This window comes from Lutra lutra, chromosome 8, assembly GCF_902655055.1.
Source record: "Lutra lutra chromosome 8, mLutLut1.2, whole genome shotgun sequence".
Taxonomy (NCBI): Eukaryota; Metazoa; Chordata; class Mammalia; order Carnivora; family Mustelidae; genus Lutra; species Lutra lutra.
In genome coordinates this window covers 116,221,141-116,242,519 of record NC_062285.1, presented here as the reverse complement: position 1 = coordinate 116,242,519, position 21,379 = coordinate 116,221,141, and positions in this window count along the sequence as shown.

Genomic DNA, 21,379 nt, shown 5'->3' with positions numbered 1-21,379 from the left:
CTTGGCTATAACCCAGAATTTTATCTATCTTATATATTATAACATGAAGTGGATTGTTCATTTGGGACAGCAAGAGGGTCTTTGTGTGTGTGTGTGTGTGTGTGTGTGTGTGTGTATGTGTGTGTATATATAGTATGAATATATATAACATACATTAGATTATATATATTTATTCAGACCAAAAGGCATAGTAAGGATCTTATGAAAGTCATCCTTGAAGATCAAACACCAGCCATGGCCCAGAGCAGGACAAGTACCAATGATTAGAATTATATGCAAATGTCTGTGTTGAATATATCACCTATTAAAGTAAATATTAAAATCCCATTACAGATGCGGGTACATAATGCCGCCATTTATGTTGTCTGACGCTGATTTCTTGTCAAGAATTACAAGGTGTGGAATTATGATGTTTTCTGAAATTTAGGCCGATATGAAATTATTCATGGCTGTTCTAATCAGGGTAGAACATATCATTGAAAAGCAAAAGGTGAATAAGATTCAATATCAATAGATATTGAAACTATATTCCCCAGCCTTAAATTATTAATACTTCTCATCTAAGAACATTCTTCTCTGTTGCTATTAATTTGTAGTTATTAAGGATAGGCTGTAAATAATAATAATCTCTTACTTTTGAATAGAACTTATAAATTCTTCAAAATGTTTTTATCTAGATTTTTCTCAACAATATAAATATATTAACATATATTTAGAGTGCTAATGGTGTTAGGAACCTTATATGTTATCTCATTTATTTGCAAAACAACTCTTTCAGATAGTCCCTGTTATTTCCATGGTAAAAATTAGAAAGCAAACAGTTACACTTTGAACTAGTTTAAGTTTGCCCAGGTAATCTGGGGCAGAGATGAGATTTAAATTTAGACTTTTTTTTGCTTTCAAAGCTTTGTAATTTTCCCTTGAAAACTGGGAAGTCCAGTAACTTGCCCAGGGTCATAATTCACGACAGGTTAGAACCCAGTATTCCTATCTTTTACTTATTACTATATTTTCTATTACTCTGTACTTTATTCATATACATTAGAAAGCCAAGATTAATTTTTATAATTTAAAGATTTCCCTTTTCTTGTGAAGGTTAAATTTGGTTCTGATAGGAAATGTGCAGCCAAGTACTGCTTACCTAACTAGAAATTACATATGAAGCCTGTCTTTTTCTTGTAGTCATGCTGTAGACAGCAAAAGTTATCCGAAGCATCATTTTACCAGCCAGGAACTATTACTCTGAAAATCTCTCCTGCTTGAAATCCCCGAGATTGCATAAAATACAACCTTTGGACCCCAGTGGCACCCTGATAATAGCTGTCAGGTGGGGTTAAATTGTCTCCCGATTAATTTGTCACCTCCTTAAGAAACAGAGGCTGTGTCTTTTTTGCATTAATTTCTTGTAACTCAGATATTATGCAAATGTGACAATATACATATTTGTAGAAATTTTGGGGGAGAAAACTCTAGAAGCCAGCAGGCAAATGAAAGTCCATTCTTTGGACTGACAAATGGCAAAATTTCGAGGATATAGTCCTGTTCAAGCGAGTTTTAAAAATAGCTTTTTTATGACCAGAGAAGAGTTAAAAGGATCAAATTAACTTTGGCATTTCTAGTTCCTTCTATATGCATACTCAGCTCTAGGAACATAGCCCCATACATGTGTTTTTTGGACTTGAGTAAAATCAGGGAAATAGCTATTGAGTCCACCAAGGTAATGGGAATTAAAGTTAGGTAGAAATATTTGGAAAACTTTGAATTCCAACTCTCAGAGAAGACTGAATACAGACATTTTTATTGTAAAGGCCATGGGTTGCCCCTCACTAGGGTCAATGAAATAAAAGATGGGAACAGGGGATGTTTACTTGGAAAGCACAGACCTAGGTGGCATTTAGTGGATTTAAATGGTACTTTTCTGTTAGCATCTCCTTAGTGTGCCCCTGAGTATCTCACACCCTGGGACAGGATGGGCCAAGCTAAATAAACATTAACAATATCAGATGATTAAAAAAAAAAAAAATTCAAATCCCCAACAATCTTATCAACAATACTGGCCAAGAATTCTGGTAGGGAGTGGCTCATTGGTCTGCCTGGTTCTTGAGGAATTACATGGATATCAGTCCTAGACACTGAGGGAATGACTTGTCTTATTTTCTTAAGGGCACAGATATTCCTTTTATGCCATGGATGCCCTCTGGGGGTCATCTAGAGTTTAACCTAGGAAAGGTTACCCCTTTGTGTCTCTTGCTTGTTTAGAGGCTGGGGTGTCAGTTAAAGTTCTTAATTTTTTAATGGATTTCTATTGACATTACTTCCCCATTTGCCTATTATTTGAGATGATAGCTCAAAAAAAAGTCAAGCCTTAAGTGCAGTCTTAATGACTCAATATTCCAAATGTTAGGAATGTAATTTGAAAAAGGAAAAGGGGGGGTATGCAATTAAGTTCAAAGAAACTTGACTTTCTACCAAGATGAGATTGCCATAAGATAAGTGCAGAAGTGCAAATATTGTCCTGATGAGTGAAAGGTTTTAATACAGGCATGACCAGTTAGACCAAAGCCCCCATTCTAGAAATTTTCATAACGGAAGTCTGTCTGTCATTATGTGAGTTCCAAAACATCTGCTCCATGGAACAGTGGAGTGGTGCCTGAGGTCTCTGTTGTACCAGGGTAAATTTCAGAACTATTAGAATGAATTAGCGTGGGAATCTTAGAATTTGGAGAGGCTCAATGAGACAAGGCCTTGTTCATGCAAATATCTTGCTAACCTCCATGAAACAATTTGTTGGGAATGAGTATAATATTGCGGGCACTTCTAGGACTTTGTGTGTTTCTGAATAATTTCTCAGCTATTGGCCAAGATTTAAACATCATAGTCCCTTTTCAGAAATTGAGATATTAAAACATCCATTCAAATATGTTCCTAAACAGAACACTCTTAATTAACTTTTAAATATATTCTAGAAGCAGAATTTTTTTTTAGAAGTAGGATTTAAATGTTTCTATAGTTTTTCCTTTTGAACAGATTCATGTAAGTTATGCTCTTCTAAAAAAAGTATGATTGCTCATTCTTAAGATTTAGAAAAGAATGGACTTTCAAAAATCTGTAAAAGCACTAGATAAAATTACAAAACAATCTCATCAGCTAATCTAACACTTAGCCGCAAACAGCAAGGCTTTAATTACATTCTTTTTATTTTGGCTTGTATATGTATGTGTGTGTGTGTGTGTGTGAATAGCAATGATCTTAGTTTTAAAAAATATCTTTCCCTTTGATAAAGTTGTTTTTTTTTTTTTAAATGGTAAAAGACAACAAGTGCCCAATGACTTTAGTGAGACTAACTGTGCATATAGTGAGAGGTTTGACACAGAGGAGATATATGCTGGGGAAAAAAAGAAAGGAATGGGTCTAGGGACATGGCGGATGGTGCTGTACTTGTCATTAGGAAAGAAGCTTATAGGACATGCCATGTATTTCATGTTAGTCTGGTCAGAACCATTATTTTAAAATGGTGTCTCGTTCATTGGGCATCATTTTACTTCTATACTTATGCTCAAATTAGGTTAATTTTTCTTTTAGTCTTCTCAAAGGGGAAGGTATCCCATCTCTTTACAGACCTCCAGGGAAAGGCATGGAGGTTTGAGGCAAGAGAACTCTAAACAGCCAAATTATGTCGTAGGTACAGATTCCATTATTCAGTGGCAACTCTTCTTCAAGCTTTCTGTGGGAAGTCAGCCTTTACCACCTTACTGCCTGCTCACTTATTCAGTTCTGACTGAAAAACATGTTCAGTAAGGAGATTTCCTTTTTAAAAAACAGGGAGCAATGATCGTTTATGAATGCAGAGCTTCCTATTTGAGGGAAGTCATTTATTGATATCATGGATAAACTTTTTTCTTTAAAGCACAATTTCGGGGTTTACTATTCTCAGGAAACATATCAAAGTATGTGTTTGAAGGCTAAATGTCAAGATTCCTGCTTGGTCTGCCACAACTGTTTCTCACCTTCTGCAAAATCACAGACAGGTGTAAATGTTTCAGCGAATGAGATGTTCCATTGTGTAAAATAATGAGTTTCTAGCTTTCATGCTACAACACAATTCCAGGGTCAAGCCATTTCTTTTTGATAATAATGACTATAGGAGTAATTATTGTAATAGTTATGGGATGCATGCCACCATTAAACAAGTTATGTGTGTTCTTGAAGTCTGTTTTCCCATCTGTATAGTGAAGATAATAATGCTCTCCTAAATATTGTTATGATGATTAAATGAGAAAATGCATGTAATTATAGGTCTGTAGTAGGTGCTCAATGAACAGTAGTTATTCTTCTCAATTATGCCTTTACATTGCATAGGATATTTGTTACTTCAAGAAAGGTACAGATATGATCAAGTAGGACTCTTTCTTTCCCCAGGGAGTCAGGCCTTCAAAGAAATAAACGAAACCACTCATGGAATGACTCTCCATTAGGATAGTAATAAATAGAACTTGGCTGTTCTTGGTGAAATAGCCCCGATGATTACCATGCTCTTATTTTTCTCTGTCAGAAGTTAAGATTATAGCCCTGGGTCAGTTTGACTTAAATCCAGTTTCTGGTCATCTGAGCCCAGTGCTAACTACCTTTTAAAAATTAGAATTCTGCAAAAGAAGGGAACTTTTAATAAGCTATTTTCATGTACTATTTTAAGTCATAAAATTATAGCAGTATTGACTATTATGCAATTTAATTAATGTTTTCTTCCTTTTTTTTTTTTGTACTTATGCCTGGGAATAGTATTGAGAAAGGCATTATTTTAAAAATTTGAAGAAATAAATAACCCAACACAAATGACTCATCTTTCTCTGGATTGTGATATTTAGAACAAAATTGAAAAGGTAGATTTTTAATATTACAAGTGATTAGATTATTTCTCCTATTTTTTCTCTGTGCTTAATACATTGCATTAGTCAAATCCCTATCCCTTCGTTTTAAAGTGAAACCAGTCTTTATTTCAGTAAATTTTTGAGAGCTATGTTTTGTTGACCTACATGTAAAATACAGAAATTTCCAAAATGAATTGACCAAAATATAAGAGATTATTTGAGATGAAAGCTAATACTTCCTTGGAAGTCATCAACTGTTGGGTTATTATAGCTGTTGTTCACAATATACAAGGTTCAACTAGTCACACTTGCCAGGGTTCAGTAGTTCATCACAGATAAGCATCTACAGTTAGATATGCTTTTGAAACTTGTCAGGGAAATCTTAAAAGCATTGTCTCATTAATTTTCCTATTATTTTTCATTGTATTTGTGGTGGCAGATAAGTATAAAAAGGCTTCAAAACAGTGTATGCATTAAATGAAAAAGACCCATTTATTAATTTCAGCATAGAGTGGAAATTCTTCAAGTTGATTATGTCTTGCTTCATGGTCCACATAAAGCAAGGATTCAAGCTCAGCACTGATTCCAAAGCTTACACTGAACTTTCCAGCTTTGGCTATTCCTTCTACAATAATACAAGGAAAAAAGCAAACCAAGAAATGAAGTCTTTACCTCTGTAAAGTTCTGTATCCTTTTCTTATCTGTATCCTCTATCAATATCTCTCATGTTCTTTTCTCCATCAGCCCCACAATCTGTCTCTGTAACATTCCAGTTTCGAGGCTTTTAATCTTCCTATCTGTGTCTGACATCCCATTCAGGTTAACAGTTTCCTGAGTATTCTCCTTTCTATCATCTCCCTTCAGAGAAAAAACACTGACATCAATAGCAAGAGAAACGTCTTGTATGTGTCTAGTATTTTATGTGTGAACTTCACATTCACTTTGCCTCAGTGTCATCTTCTGCAAAATGAATCAGTGTTGGTTCTTCCATGTTAACAATCCTTCATCTCCTAACCTTGGAGATGGGAGAAGTTAGTGCCCAAGCCCCTGTAACCTGAATGCCTGGATTTGAAGTCTGTTTCTAGCACCTACTGTCCCTGTGACCTTTGCTTTGTTTATTAGTCTCAATTTCCTCATCTATGGTTTGGGCCTAATAATAATTTCTCTTTCTGAGTATTGTTATGAAAATTAAATGAGAAACACACACACTCTCTACTAAAAAAGAATCTGGCACATACCAACTGCTCAATAAATATTAGCTCCTATTACTAGCCACTTCTACTAGCCTATAATTTAAGTTTATAAAATGGTTTCAGTTACAATATTTCAATCACCCTTAGCAAGGATCCCAATACCAGGATGAATACTGAGGCCTGGAAAGGTCAATTGACTTACTTAAGATCAACAGTTGACAATAGGTCCAAAACTGGAACCTGGGTGTCAGTCTCTTAGCTCAGGATTCTTTAAGCTACACAAACATAATAATATATTTGCAACACAGTAAGTCTCTAATGGATCCAGATTTTGTGATCTTTATAAAATTTTCTAGCACTCTGTTGTTGATGTCATCACTGTTGTTATTTTATTTTATTTTGTTTTATTTTTTAAAAATATTTTATTTATTTATTTGACAGAGATCACAAGTAGGCAGAGAGAGAGAGAGAGGAAGAAGCAGGCTCCCCACTGAGCAGAGAGCCCAATTCGGGGCTCGATCTGAGCTCAGCCAAAGGCAGAGGTTTAACCCACTGAGCCACCCAGGCGCCCCTGTTGTTATTTTAAACTACATGGTTACTATGAATAATCATGATCTGTTATCTAAATTACCTAATCTAGGAGCAATCCATTACAGTAAACTTGGGTAAAGTCTAGAGTTAAAACATAATTTTACTCTGTCGCTCATAGTTTTCTGAGGCCGTAGGTTGGGGTAGGGAATGGATTGTTGCAGAGTTAACTTGAGGATTGGCATTGCAGATAAAAGCCACTGCTTTCTCTGTGCAGTAATGTGCCACTCCTAGGATGTTCTGCCACAGTAGTGTGGATTGTGGGTGTGTGTATGTGTATTTGTGGGTCTAATTGTATGGGAATGGAGAAAGTAGTCCTCTTTTGAAAGCATTGATACATTTCTGTTCAAATGCATTAATCAATATTCCTATCTCAACCATTTATTTGGAGAGAACAAGTTCAAGTGCAGGGCTGACTTACTTGGCCTCTTTACTGAGAATGTGTGATTAATTTTGTGCCTACAAGGATAGAAGTTCAGGAAGCTTTTCCTTTCCTTTGTTATCCCTGTAACATCTACTGACCTATACCTGGAAATTGCCTGTGACAAAAATGTGCAGAAGAGAATAGCAATGAGCATACAGACAAGAGAGAAAAGGTACAGGAAGGCAAACTGGGTGGGAAGTCTGTTTTACAAAGTAGTAAATGGAGTGTTTTACTTATTTTATTTTAACAACAAAAAGGCATTATATTAGAAAAATATAATTTGAGATGGGTCAGGCACTAACTAAGGCAGAATCATCAACAAATCTTGTGGGCTTTTTTTCTTTTAACCAGACTTCTTGCTTTGTTTTCACCAGGGAAAGATACTAATTGGTTATTGAATTCATAGTATTTGACAGGTAAAATTCCAAATATGTAAACCTCATCATATCATTTTCTTCGTACAACAACCCTAACAAACCTCTGCTGTAAGTATCTTGATTCTTGTTTTACAGATAAAGTTTGGAAAATTAACAGTTTTCACAGAGGTGTTAAATTGGAGTCAGAGTTGGAATACATTTCTGCTGGGGTCTGAAACTTACGATCTTAGCCATTGAACTTGTCAACATCTGTTGAGGATGATGTTCATGAAATGTGTGATGGTTAATTTTATGTGTCAACTTGCCTAGGACACCGTACCCAGATATTTGGTCATTTTTTCTAGATGTTGTTAAGGTATTTTTTGACAAGATTAATATTTAAGTCAGTGGACATTGAGTAAAGCGGATTACCCTCCATAATGTAAGTGGGGTCCATCCAATCAGTTGATGGCCTTAACAGAACAAAAACTGGAATCCTGGGAGGAGCACTTCTGTCAGTTGATGGCCTTCTGACTTGAGCTGCAGCATTCACTTTTCCCTGTGTCTCCAGCTTGCTGGCCTGATCTGCGGTTTTGCCACTTTGCCAGCCTCCAGAATCATGAGAATCAACTCCTTAAAATGCATCTCTCCTTTTATATATACACATCCTATTGACTTGTTTTTTTCTGGAAAACCTTGACTAATACAGGATGCTTCCTTTTCTTCATTCAGGTGAGTTGGCTGAGTGATAAGCCAGAGCATTTTTGCCTGGTACAACTCTGTAGGTCATGCCCAGATGGGTATGAAGGACCTTCACGAGCTTTCTCAAGGGTGCTGGCAGGCAGTAAGAGCAGATGAAGCTCCTTTTCTATACTCTTTATTTTCTACCTCTACCAGCATAAGATGGGCCACACTATTTAGTATATAATAGATACATTTCAATTTTGGGGGGGAATATATTCAGAAATCAGCCCACAGTTAGGACGTACGTGATATACAGCTTTTTATATAAAATTAGCATCTCATGAAAGCCTATCACATACCAGGTACCATGACAGGTCCTTTTCATATCCAGAAAGATGTGTTATCTTTCACTTCTTGTAAATAACTCTAAACATAACAAAATAAACACCAAACTTTTTCAGATGAGGAAACTAAGACTCATAGTCTTAGATAATTAGTAATTTTCATTAGGTAAGTCAACCCAGATCTGTTTGACTTCCAACACCACCTTTCAAACAACTACAGTTAGTAGCATTCTTTGGTACATTATGTACTCATGAAAATAAGCACAACAATCTAAAGTATGAGCACTGAATACACACTAGTTTATTTTCAGAGACTAAACTAAATGTTATGATATTCTTAAGTAAATATCTGCCATTAGAATAATCTTTGGTGATCTACCTCCAGTATGCTCTGCTATTCTTTAATTTTGTACTTTAACAGTGGAATGAACAGTTGGCCTTATTTAGTACAATAACTACTCAGCGCTATTTTATCATCATACTTTTATCTGTTTTAATAATATTGGATTTACAACATTTATAATTCATAATGTTATTCTTTCATTTATTCACTTTCATTCATTTAATAAAATAGTAAGAACGGAAGGTGATGAACTCAGCTATATAGGCAAAAAGGTGCATTTCTAAACCTGAACTGTTGGCAAGTGAACAAGTACCACTGTTGGAGAATTCAAAATACTTATTTATCAGTTGGTGTATATACTTGCAAAAGGGATGTTAACATATGGTGAATGCAAGTATGTTGGCATTTTTTCAGAGAGAGGCTAACTTGTGAAACTTGTTATATTTTTCATAATATGTCTTTTCTCCTCTTTCCATCACAAATTATCTTCAGACTTTTGGAATCTAGTTTGGCTAGTCCATGGTTCAATACAAAAGCCTACTAAGAAAAGCTAAAACCAGTTAACAGAAATGAAATGCAAAACCTTTAGTAAGCACTCCTTGATGCCTTCCAAGTTATGAGCATATTTTAAAAATTCATGTTCCACATGACATTTTGTGAGAAATCTAATGATACCCTCATAAGCATTTACCAACCTAAATGGAGACCACCAGGTTAGAAAATGTATGGCTTAACATAATATTATCTCTAATATTTAGCTTCAGCTCTAGAAGGCAATATTATCTCTTTATCCTAGCAAATTAATATGCTTGACCTAACTAAATCTGGACAAAATTAGATGAGGTTTAAAGAAGTCAGACTGTGGTCGGCAGATAACTTTAGTACACGTCTAAAATAGAATCAAGAACATTGGAGCTGTTCTACTTCTGAACATGGAGATACCTTGCCAAGACATGTGTCATCATCACTACAATGAGTGCATTAGAGACCAGGAAAAGTGTTGGAAAGTCCCGCAGTGAGGTAGCTGCCAAGGGAGGTGATTCTCTCTGACCCTTATTAAGGTAACCTGGGTACTATCAAATTTAGCCCATAAATGATTCAAAGAAGTAGGAACAGAGGGTATATTCCAACTAGAAAAAAAAACAGTAAGTTTCTCCACTGTCAGTTTCCAATAAATCTTGAACTCTCTTTCCTTCATACCCTCCTCTCCAAAGCTAAAAATGTTCATTTCAAAATAAAGGGCTCAATATGAGTACTTAGGTTGATCTAATGATCTGATGATTATTTCAGCCTGGTTAATTAGTGGATAAGGCTCAAAAACATGGAACCAGGTTAAGCATAATCACAACTCTGTATCGACAACATTTTGTAAGCCCAGAGAGGCAACTGGATCCAAATGTTTAACTTGTTTATAATTTAAATAGATTTTTAATATTATAGATACTATATAATTCTCTGCAAGTTTATTTGATGCAAACTAAATAGATGAGAATTTTTGAAGGAATAAAAGAGAGTGTTTAATTGAAACCAAAAGATTAAGTGTGTTGAGTTGCCATTTGGTTTGTGGCACAAACTGTAAAGCATTAGAGAGGAAATTAGCAGGCCCACATTTAGTGGATGTTAGCAGGACTCAAACACATAGGTCTTCTTTGCTGAGAAATGAAAGACGTCTATTGGGGGAAAAAAGACATATCCTCTTTGATATATCATGTAAAAGGACAACTAGTGCAATTGTAAGGCAACAGGATGTGGGTGTCTGATGCTGCACATGTTGACATCAGCAGCTGTGGGGACATTTTCCTTGGGTTTCACACCAACAGCAAGCAGTTGGACCCGCTGCTGTGAGTAGTAGCACCACACACAACATCAAGCAAGACTTTGTGGCTCAGCATCTCTCATGGCCTTGCTGTCCTCAGGGTCTTAGAGGGACGTTGACATTGCTCAACAACTCTCTTCCGCTCTGTGAACTGACTTTGCCTCTGGCTGTTTTCACAGCTGCCTGCGTGCTCCAGTCTGCTCACAGAGGACTGTGGGTTAGCCACCTGAAAGATAAGAGGGGCCATTTTTTCTTCCATTCCTGTTCCTGCCTCCTTGGTAATGATGGCAAAGTGTTGTTCCCTAAAATTCAAGGATGTGGCTGGAGCCATATGTATGCTCCTCTCCATTCTTTGGAGCCTCTCTCTCTCTCCCTGAGCCCTCCCCCAGACCAGTGTCTTATGTGACACACATCATGTCCTGCTCTCATAATTATTGTTGGTGTGCAAATCTTACACCTCCTGTTTGAAACAGGAAACATGACCTACTAATCTTTTTATTTTTCACAGCATCTATAAGAGGACCTGAAGAGCAATATCTGTTAGATTGATTAAACATCAGAAGCATTTGAATGAAAAACAATAGGTGTATTAACCCTTTAACTATTTACTGAATGGCTACCAGGTTCTAAGCACTATCCTAGTTCTAAGTGAATAATGTAATTTCTTGTTGTCGATTAAGTCACGTGTGTGTGTGTGTGTGTGTGTGTGTGTGTGTGTGTGTGTGTGTGAGAGAGAGAGAGAGAGAGAGAGAGAGAGAGCAGGATGTTGTAGGAGTGCAGAACAGGGAGCAATGAACTCTGTTTGGAGAGGTCAAGGCTTCTAGGAGAGGATGTGTTCATCTGGATCCTAAATGATGGGTAGTATTCAGTAGGCAGAAAAGAGGAAAAGGGAATTTTGGGCAAAGTGAACATTCCTTGCAAAACCATACTCATTGCAAATAATATTTTAATTAGGAAACTAAGAAAAGTTGAGAGTGACTGGAACATTGAGAGAAATAGGTGGAGAAGAAAGGAGGTTGTATTTGTTTTCTACTGATGCATAACATGACCACAAATTTAGTTGCTTCAAACAATACATTCATTATTTCAAAGTTCCTGTGGGTTAACTGAGTCCTCTGCTCAGGGTCTCACGAGGCTGATGTTGTAGAGTTGGCTGAGATTCCCTGAGTTGGCCCCTCCATAGACCCTTTGACAGACAACAGATCAGTTTACTTCATATTTGAGGCCAACGAGAGAGCTTCTATTTCACGTTCTCTTAAGACACTCACCTCATTAGATCAGACCCACTCGGGACATTCTCCCTCTTGATTAACTCAAAGTCAAGTGATTATTAACCAGAGATATCCCATCATATTCATGGCCCTGCCCATACTCAAAAGAAGGGTATTATAACAGGACAAAATGCAGGGGATTGGAAACCTGCCAGCCATCTTATAATTCTTCCCACCACAGAGGAAGAAGAATGAATGGTACAAAGAAAAACTGAAGGAGGAGTCTAAAACTTGAATTTTCTCTAGGCCCTGCCATTTATTATTTATCCTTCTTAGGTCCCTTCATTGATATCATTATTTTACCTATAAAATGGTATAATAACCTTCACAGAGATGGTCTAAGTAGTAAATAGGATTAAATATTACAGAAAAATCTGCACACTGCTGTGGGTTTCTGTGTTTGGTATAAAGGATCTTGAAAGTCATGTTGGGGAGCTCACACTCTATTCTTTAGGATAGGGAGAGGAAAACTTATCAAAATCTCTCAGAAGGAAAAAAAAAAAACACGATCAGGTTTGCTTTTTTGTACTGGGCCCTGATGTTCAGTAGTCTGGCCTCAAACCAACCACTCATTTGTATTTTAGTGCTCCTAACAAATATTGAGAATTTGGCAATCGTTTGTGGAAGTTTTTTAGTATGGAAAATTTCAAGCATATACAAAGTAAATAGAATAGTATAATGTATCCCCGTGTACTTATCATTAAACTTTAATAGAGTCAACATTTTGCCATGCCTATTTCATTTATATCTCACCCCTCTTCTCATCTCTTCCAGTTTTGTATTTTTTTTTATAGACTTGTTTTTAGGGTTAGATTTAAATATGTTAAAATGCACTAATCTTAACTGTATAATTTTGACTAAGTGATATATCAAGGTAACCCACACCCCTATCAAGATATGAAATGTTTTTGTCACCTCAGAAAGTTCATGCCTCTTCCATGTCAACCCCTCTCACTTACCTACAGCTGCTGCTCCATTTTTTTACCCATGGGTTTGGACAGTTTTAGAACTCAATGCAAATGGAATCATACAGCCTGTATGCTTTTGTGTCTGGTTGGTTTTTGTTTTTGTTTTTGTTTTTTAAAAAATCATTTATTTGAAAGAGAGAGAGAGTGTCAGGGAGGGAGGGGCAGAGGCAGAGGGAGAGAATCTCAAATAAGCTCCCCACTGAGCACCAGAGCCCAAATTGGGGCTTAGCTTCAGGACCCTGAGATCATGACCTGAGCTGAAATCTTGAGTTAGATGCTGAGCCACCTAGGGGTCCCTGTTTTTGGTTTGTTTCGTTTTTGTTTTCTGAAGCATAATGTTTTGAGTTGCATCCCTTTTGTTGAGTGTATTGCACTTTGTTCCTTTGTAGCATTTCATTTAAAGAACACAACACATTTCTTTTTTTCATTTTTCATATATCTGGGCTGTTCCCAATTTGGGGCTATTACAAATTAAGTGGCTATGTACATTCTTATAGTGTCATATAGTTTGTGGATATATATTTTCATTTTTCTTGGATAAATATATAGGAGTGGGCTGGCTAAGTCAAAGGCAGGCACATATTTAAGTTTACTAGAAACTGACAAACTTTCTTCCAAAGTGTATGGCATTTTTATACTCCTATCGGCAGTGTTTGAGAATTATGGTTGCTGTATATCCTCTTTAATGCTTGGTGTTGCCAACCTTAATTTCAGTCCTTTTGATGGGTATATGGTAGTGTCTCATCGTGGTTTTAATTCGTATTTCCCTGATGACTAATGATATTGGGTCATCATGTTTTGATGAATAACATTGCTCAAGAACATTGGTTTTAGTGTCAGACTGACCCTGGTTCAGATTCTTGCTCTGCTTCTTGCCAGGCAAAATGCTTGACTTCTTTGCCAAAGGAATATAGTTGTAGTATGTTGTAGAGTTGTTGTGGAGATTAACTGAGGAAATACATAGAAAACTCTTAGCGGAATTCATGGTGCAATAAAGAGTAATTTTACTATCCATGAAGAATATTTAATGAGATATTGATACACAAATTGTCAAGTAGGTTATTTTTATTTATTTTAATAAAACATTTTTTTTTTAATTTTGAGACTATTTTAAACTTAAAGAACAGTTGCAGATATAATACAAAGAATTCCCATATATCCTTCATCTAGAGACTCTATTCAAGATTTGCTGGTTGTCCCAGTACCATTTCCTATAGCAGAAGGTCTGAATCATGTATGCTGTTAGTGATCATATATCTCTCTAGTCTATTTGAATCCAAATAGTACCTCAGTCTTCCCATGACTTTCATGATAGCTGTATTTTAAAGATCAGAAGCCAGTCATTTTCTGTAAAATACTGTTCAGTTTTGGTTTTTCTAATGTTTCTTTAGGACTAGCCCCAAGTTGTGTATTTTTGTTCGGAACATTACAGAAGCAATGAGTATGTGTTCTTCATATTATACCTATAGCTTTACTTTAAATGGAGGGAGTTTAAGGATGGGGAGAATCTCTTGTGCATACAAAGGCCACAGTCCCAAACTCTCCTTTCTCATCTCTACAAATGACATAAGCAAGCCTCTCTCTGCCCTTGATGATTTCCTGCCGCAGTATCCCTGAGTGTCCTGGACCTCTTGGACTTGGCTACACATCACAGGCCTTTCCTCCCATGATGAAGATGCATTCCAAGGCTGCATCTTCCTTTATATCCTTCCCCTTTGTTGCTCTGCAGAAGCACACAATGTCCAGGCCACCCACTTCTCTCTTTTTCTTCCCCACCTCAAGTTCCCTCTTTTTACTAATTTCAATATATGCCACTTAAAAGATTTTTTTAAAATTCAAAGAAAGGCAGGCAAAATGAATTTTTAGAGGTGAAAGTGAAGGAGATATAACCTTAAAAAAAAAAAAAGAAGAATTAGCTCTTCCTTCTCAAATATATCTGGTTAAAATCACTAAGTATTGGGGCGCCTGGGTGGCTCAGTGGGTTAAGCCTCTGCCTTTGGCTCAGGTCATGATCTCAGGGTCCTGGGATCAAGCCCTGCATTGGGCTCACTGCTGAGCAGAGAGCCTGCTTTACCCTCTCTCTGCCTGCCTCTCTGCCTACTTGTGATCTCTCTCTCTCTCTCTGTCAAATAAACAAATAAAATCTTAAAAAAAAAATAAAATCACTAAGTATTAAGGTAGGGAATAACATAATCTGCCTGTACTCCCCAACTAGGTGTGGATCTATATCAGAAAAAAACATTGTTTTTCCCTTAAATTTGGGAGCCTTGCTTCTTCTTCTTCTTCTCTTTTTTTAAGATTTTATTTATTTATTTGACAGACAGAGATCACAAGTAGGCAGAGAGGCAGGCGGGGGGCGGGGGGAGGCAGGCTCCCTGCCGAGCAGAGAGCCCGATGTAGAGCTCGATCCCAGGACCCCGAGATCTTGACCTGAGCCGAAGGCAGAGGCTTAATCCACTGAGCCGCCCAAGCGCCCTGGGAGCCTTGCTTCTTCTTCAGCACTCCTTGCCTTCCTTCGCCTTCCTTATTATTATTATTATTATTATTATTTTTTAATAAGATTTATTTGTCAGAGAGAGAGAGAGACAGAGAGAGCACACAAGCATGGGGAACTACAGGCAGAGGGAGAAGAAGGCTCCCTGCTGAGCAAGGAGGCTGGTGCCAGACTTGATCCTAGGATCCTGGGATCATAAACTGAACTGAAGGCAGACACTTAACTGACTGAGCCACCCAGGCGTCCTATCTCCTTGCCCTTTAAAAATACTGCCTCCACGGGACGCCTGGGTGGCTCAGTTGGTTAAGCAGCTGCCTTCAGCTCAGGTCATGATCCCAGCGTCCTGGGATCGAGTCCCACATCGGGCTACTTGCTCGCCAGGGAGCCTGCTTCTCCCTCTGCCTCTGCCTGCCATCTGTCTGCCTGTGCTCGCTCTCTCTCCCTCTCTCTCTCTGACAGATAAATAAATAAAATCTTAAAAAAAAGAAAAATACTGCCTCCAGGGGCGCTTGGGTGGCTCAGTGGGTTAAAGCCTCTGCTTTCAGCTCAGGTCATGATCCCTGGGATCGAGCCCGATGTCTGCTCGGCAGGAAGCCTGCTTCCTCCTCTCTCTCTCTGCCTGCCTCTCTGCCTACTTGTGATCTCTGTCTGTCAAATGAATGAATAAAATCTTTAAAAAAAATAAAATAAAATACTGCCTCCATCATCTGCTTGCCCCTATATGTTTGATGTGGGATACTTGGAAGAATGAGAGAAGAATAAATAAATACTGGTGTTCTAATGGCATCATGAAAGAAACATTGGCTTTTGTATCAGGAGGGTTTAAAGCTTGGGTACAGCATTTACTGGACACTAATATCACTTTGGTTCTCTGTACTTTCACTTGTTCATTATTAAATATTATTCAAACGGGACTGATGATCTAACCATGTGACCATATCATGGAGTTTAGTGAAGAATAAATGAAATCACATGAAAGCGTCCATGGCAGTAAAAGATCTGCACAGACACATCAAACACTTTCCCCTTCTGGGCTTTCAAAAAGGACTAAATATGTGTAATTTATATGGTGGAGAATAACTTGGCTGCATCCACCCCAAAGTCACTCTTGTTTCATGAAGGAAAAATAACATATTCACTTTTTTTTTTTCCCTTCTTCACAGAGTCATTGAAGGGGGATAAATCTATTTTGGATAATGGTGAATGGAACTTTGGAGACTACTATAACATCCTGTTGCAAAGGATGCATTTATAGAAATGGAAATAGAGTTTGGAGGTACTAAAGTCTAAATGAGACGTAAAGGAGGTGCGGGCTCACCTGAGAATATAGGCCAGGAGCAGGGGTGTTGAATCCTAACTGGTAGCTCCCTTGAGCTCATCTATTTTGTGGGTTCTATATCACATACGGATGGAGTGGGATTTTTACTCTTATTTCTTAGAAGGCCATAACATGGACCAGTTAACTTTTATTTTCATCACCCTGAGTGTACAGAAGCTGTAATGTGTATAATAAACAGTGGTTTTCCTGCATCAGTATTGTATCAACACCCTTGCTCAGTTGCCTGCTTCCTGCTTACCTCAGAGGTAGGGCATCCAGGCCTCATGGGCTAACAGGGAAGGAGGAGCTTCCTCCCCAGAGCTAAGATTTACCTTGTACAGCTGCCCCAGTTGGTCTTCCTACCATGACTGGAGTTTACCTGAACTGCTTGGGTACTCTACCTTTCTAATGGAATTTTCAAAATGGGGAGTGGTAGGATTGGAGGTGGAGGTTGACCTCAGTTCCTCCAGTCCTTTGCAGCCACTAATTCTAAAAAGTCACGGTCACATCCGTTGTGGATGAATACCCATGCCTGTTCATCAGGAAAGCTCCCCACCGCCACTTTTAATGCAATTAGCTTATTCATTCAGGCCTTTATTAGTGTATATACCATGTGATACACAATGCATGGTGCTGATAATTCAGTCTGGTGCTGTTAGATAGGCTAGGTTCCATACAGCCAGCAAGGAGGGAGAAGAGCAGATCCTGAGAGAATTCCTGTGCCATAGACACAGCAGATTTCTGGTCATTAGCCTCGCACAGGGAGGAAAATGGGGCGTGTGTTCACGGGCATATCTGCCCATCCTCCTGGGATGCAGCAGTACAGTGTTGTGGGTTTTTTTTCCCCTTTGTTCTTGCAGCACGTGTCAGCTCACATGAGTCTCCATCTCCTCCTGTTCCTAAAACCCTTGTCAGGCAACCTGTGTCCCTCTCCTCTGTGCCTGCAGCACATGTCTTTCCTTGAGTGTCTTTGTCTCCTGTGCCTGCATCTGAGATGAGACTTCCCGCTCTCTGTGTCTGCATGCCATGCTCAAGTGCATCTCTCTCCTGTGCTTCCGGCTCTACCACCTCCTGTTTGTCCACATTCTGGGTGCCTCCAGTCCATCTAGACTTCATTTATTGTAACTCTAGCCTGTGTCTGAATTCATGTGTTTCCTTACCCTATGCCTGTGGTGCATGTGTGTCTCCTGTGCACCTAGTGTAGCTCACTGGGTTGTTGTTCACCTATTAAAAGACATCTGAGTTCCTTCCAGGTTTTGACCGTTGTTAATAAATCGGCTTTATATATGTTCTTAGTGGTTTTTCTGTGGATATATGACTTCACTCCAGTTGGGTAAATATACTGGGAACAGTTAATGCACTATATGGTGACACCAGGCTTAGCTTCAGAAGAGTCTGACAAGATGCCTTCACTAGAGGTAGTACTCTTTGTATTCCCGTCAGCCGTGAATAAGAATTCCAATTGTCCCACATCCTCACCATCAATTGGTATTATCAGTTTTTAGTAATTAGCCACTTAATAGATGGATAGGGTATCTCACTGGTGTTTTAATTTGCTTTTCCATAATAAATGATGCATATTGTTGTCCAGTAATTCCCCAGTGTTGAGCATTTTTCATGCTTTTGCCCATTTATATATTTTATTTGTAAGTTATCTATTCATATTGCCCTATTTAATTCAGGGATTTTGTTTCTTATTGTGGAATTTTTTTTTTTAATTTTTTTTTTTTCAGCATAACAGTATTCATTATTTTTGCACCACACCCAGTGCTCCATGCAATCCGTGCCCTCTACAATACCCACCACCTGGTGCCCCCAACCTCCCACCCCCCACCCCTTCAAAATTCTCAGATCGTTTTTCAGAGTCCATAGTCTCTCATGGTTCACCTCCCCTTCCAATTTCCCTCAACTCCCTTCTCCTCTCCATCTCCCCTTGTCCTCCATGCTATTTGTTATGCTCCACAAATAAGTGAAACCATATGATAATTGACTCTCTCTGCTTGACTTATTTCACTCAGCATAATCTCTTCCAGTCCCGTCCATGTTGCTACAAAACTTGGGGATTCATCCTTTCTTTCTTTTTTTTTTTTTTTTTTACAGCTTTATAAACATATATTTTTATCCCCAGGGGTACAGGTCTGCGAATCGCCAGGTTTACACACTTCACAACACTCACCATAGCACATACCCTCCCCGATATCCATAACCCCACCCCCTCTCCCAACCCCCTCCCCCCATCAACCCTCAGTTTGTTTTGTGAGATTAAGAGTCACTTATGGTTTGTCTCCCTCCCAATCCCATCTTGTTTCATTTACTCTTCTCCTACCCCCTCGACCCCCCATGTTGCATCTCCTCTCCCTCATATCAGGGAGATCATATGATAGTTGTCTTTCTCCGATTGACTTATTTCGCTAAGCATGATACCCTCTAGTTCCATCCACGTCGTCGCAAATGGCAAGATTTCATTTCTTTTGATGGCTGCATAGTATTCCATTGTGTATATATACCACATCTTCTTTATCCATTCGTCTGTAGATGGACATCTAGGTTCTTTCCATAGTTTGGCTATTGTAGACATTGCTGCTATAAACATTCGGGTGCACGTGCCCCTTCGGATCACTATGTTTGTATCTTTAGGGTAAATACCCAGCAGTGCAATTGCTGGGTCATAGGGTAGTTTTATTTTCAACATTTTGAGGAACCTCCATGCTGTTTTCCAGAGTGGTTGCACCAGCTTGCATTCCCACCAACAGTGTAGGAGGGTTCCCCTTTCTCCGCATCCTCGCCAGCATCTGTCATTTCCTGACTTGTTAATTTTAGCCATTCTGACTGGTGTAAGGTGATATCTCATGGTGGTTTTGATTTGTATTTCCCTGATGCCGAGTGATATGGAGCACTTTTTCATGTGTCTGTTGGCCATCTGGATGTCTTCTTTGCAGAAATGTCTGTTCATGTCCTCTGCCCATTTCTTGATTGGATTATTTGTTCTTTGGCTGTTGAGTTTGCTAAGTTCTTTATAGATTTTGGACACTAGCCCTTTATCTGATATGTCATTTGCAAATATCTTCTCCCATTCTGTCAGTTGTCTTTTGGTTTTGTTCACTGTTTCCTTTGCTGTGCAAAAGCTTTTGATCTTGATAAAATCCCAAAAGTTCATTTTTGCCCTTGCTTCCCTTGCCTTTGGTGATGTTCCTAGGAAGATGTTGCTGCGGCTGACGTCGAAGAGGTTGCTGCCTGTGTTTTCCTCGAGGATTTTGATGGATTCCTTTCTCACATTGAGATCCTTCATCCATTTTGAGTCTATTTTCGTGTGTGGTGTAAGGAAATGATCCAATTTCATTTTTCTGCATGTGGCTGTCCAATTTTCCCAACACCATTTATTGAAGAGGCTGTCTTTGTTCCATTGGACATTCTTTCCTGCTTTGTCGAAGATGAGTTGACCATAGAGTTGAGGGTCCATTTCTGGGCTCTCTATTCTGTTCCATTGATCTATGTGTCTGTTTTTGTGCCAGTACCATGCTGTCTTGATGATGACAGCTTTGTAATAGAGCTTGAAGTCCTGAATTGTGATGCCACCAACTTTGGCTTTCTTTTTCAATATTGCTTTGGCTATTCGAGGTCTTTTCTGGTTCCATATAAATTTTAGGATTATTTGTTCCATTTCTTTGAAAAAATTGGATGGTACTTTGATAGGAATTGCATTAAATGTGTAGATTGCTTTAGGTAGCATAGACATTTTCACAATATTTATTCTTCCAATCCAGGAGCATGGAACATTTTTCCATTTCTTTGTGTCTTCCTCTATTTCTTTCATGAGTACTTTATAGTTTTCTGAGTATAGATTCTTAGTCTCTTTGGTTAGGTTTATTCCTAGGTATCTTATAGTTTGGGGTGCAATTGTAAATGGGATGGACTCCTTAATTTCTCTTTCTTCTGTCTTGTTGTTGGTGTAGAGAAATGCAACTGATTTCTGTGCATTGATTTTATATCCTGACACTTTACTGAATTCCTGTACAAGTTCTAGCAGTTTTGGAGTGGAGTCTTTTGGGTTTTCCACATAGAGTATCATATCATCTGCGAAGAGTGATAGTTTGACTTTTTCTTTGCCGATTTGGATGCCTTTTATTGTGGAATTTTTTAATTAGTTCTCTGAATATATTACATGCAAATCTCTCTCTACACACACACACACACACACACACACACACACACACACACACACATATATATATATACATTTTTTTTTTTAAAGTATATTGTCCTAGTCAGGGGTTTGTCTTTGGTTTGTCTTTCCATTCTTTCAACATTGTCTTTCACAGAATGGACATTCTAAATTTAATGAAGTCCCCATTGTCAATTGTTTCCTTTGACAGATTATACTTGTTATTGTATATAAAAATTAGTCATCGAAGTAACTGGTGAATTTTCTCCTGTTTTCCAGTATAATTTTTATAGTTTGGATTTCGTATTTCTGGAAATTAATGATTTTGAGTGAATTTGTGCCTAAGGTGCAAAGTTTGTGTGTCTGTTCATTAATTTCCTTGTAGTTATCCATTTGTACCCTTATCATTTGTTGATGATTATTGAGGACTAACAGACTATCCTTTTTGTATTGATGTGTCTTTATTCCTTTGACCGAGGTCAAGTTGTCTGTTATTTGCATTGGTCTGTTCATGGACTATCCATTCTGTTCCATTTATCTATGTGTCTAT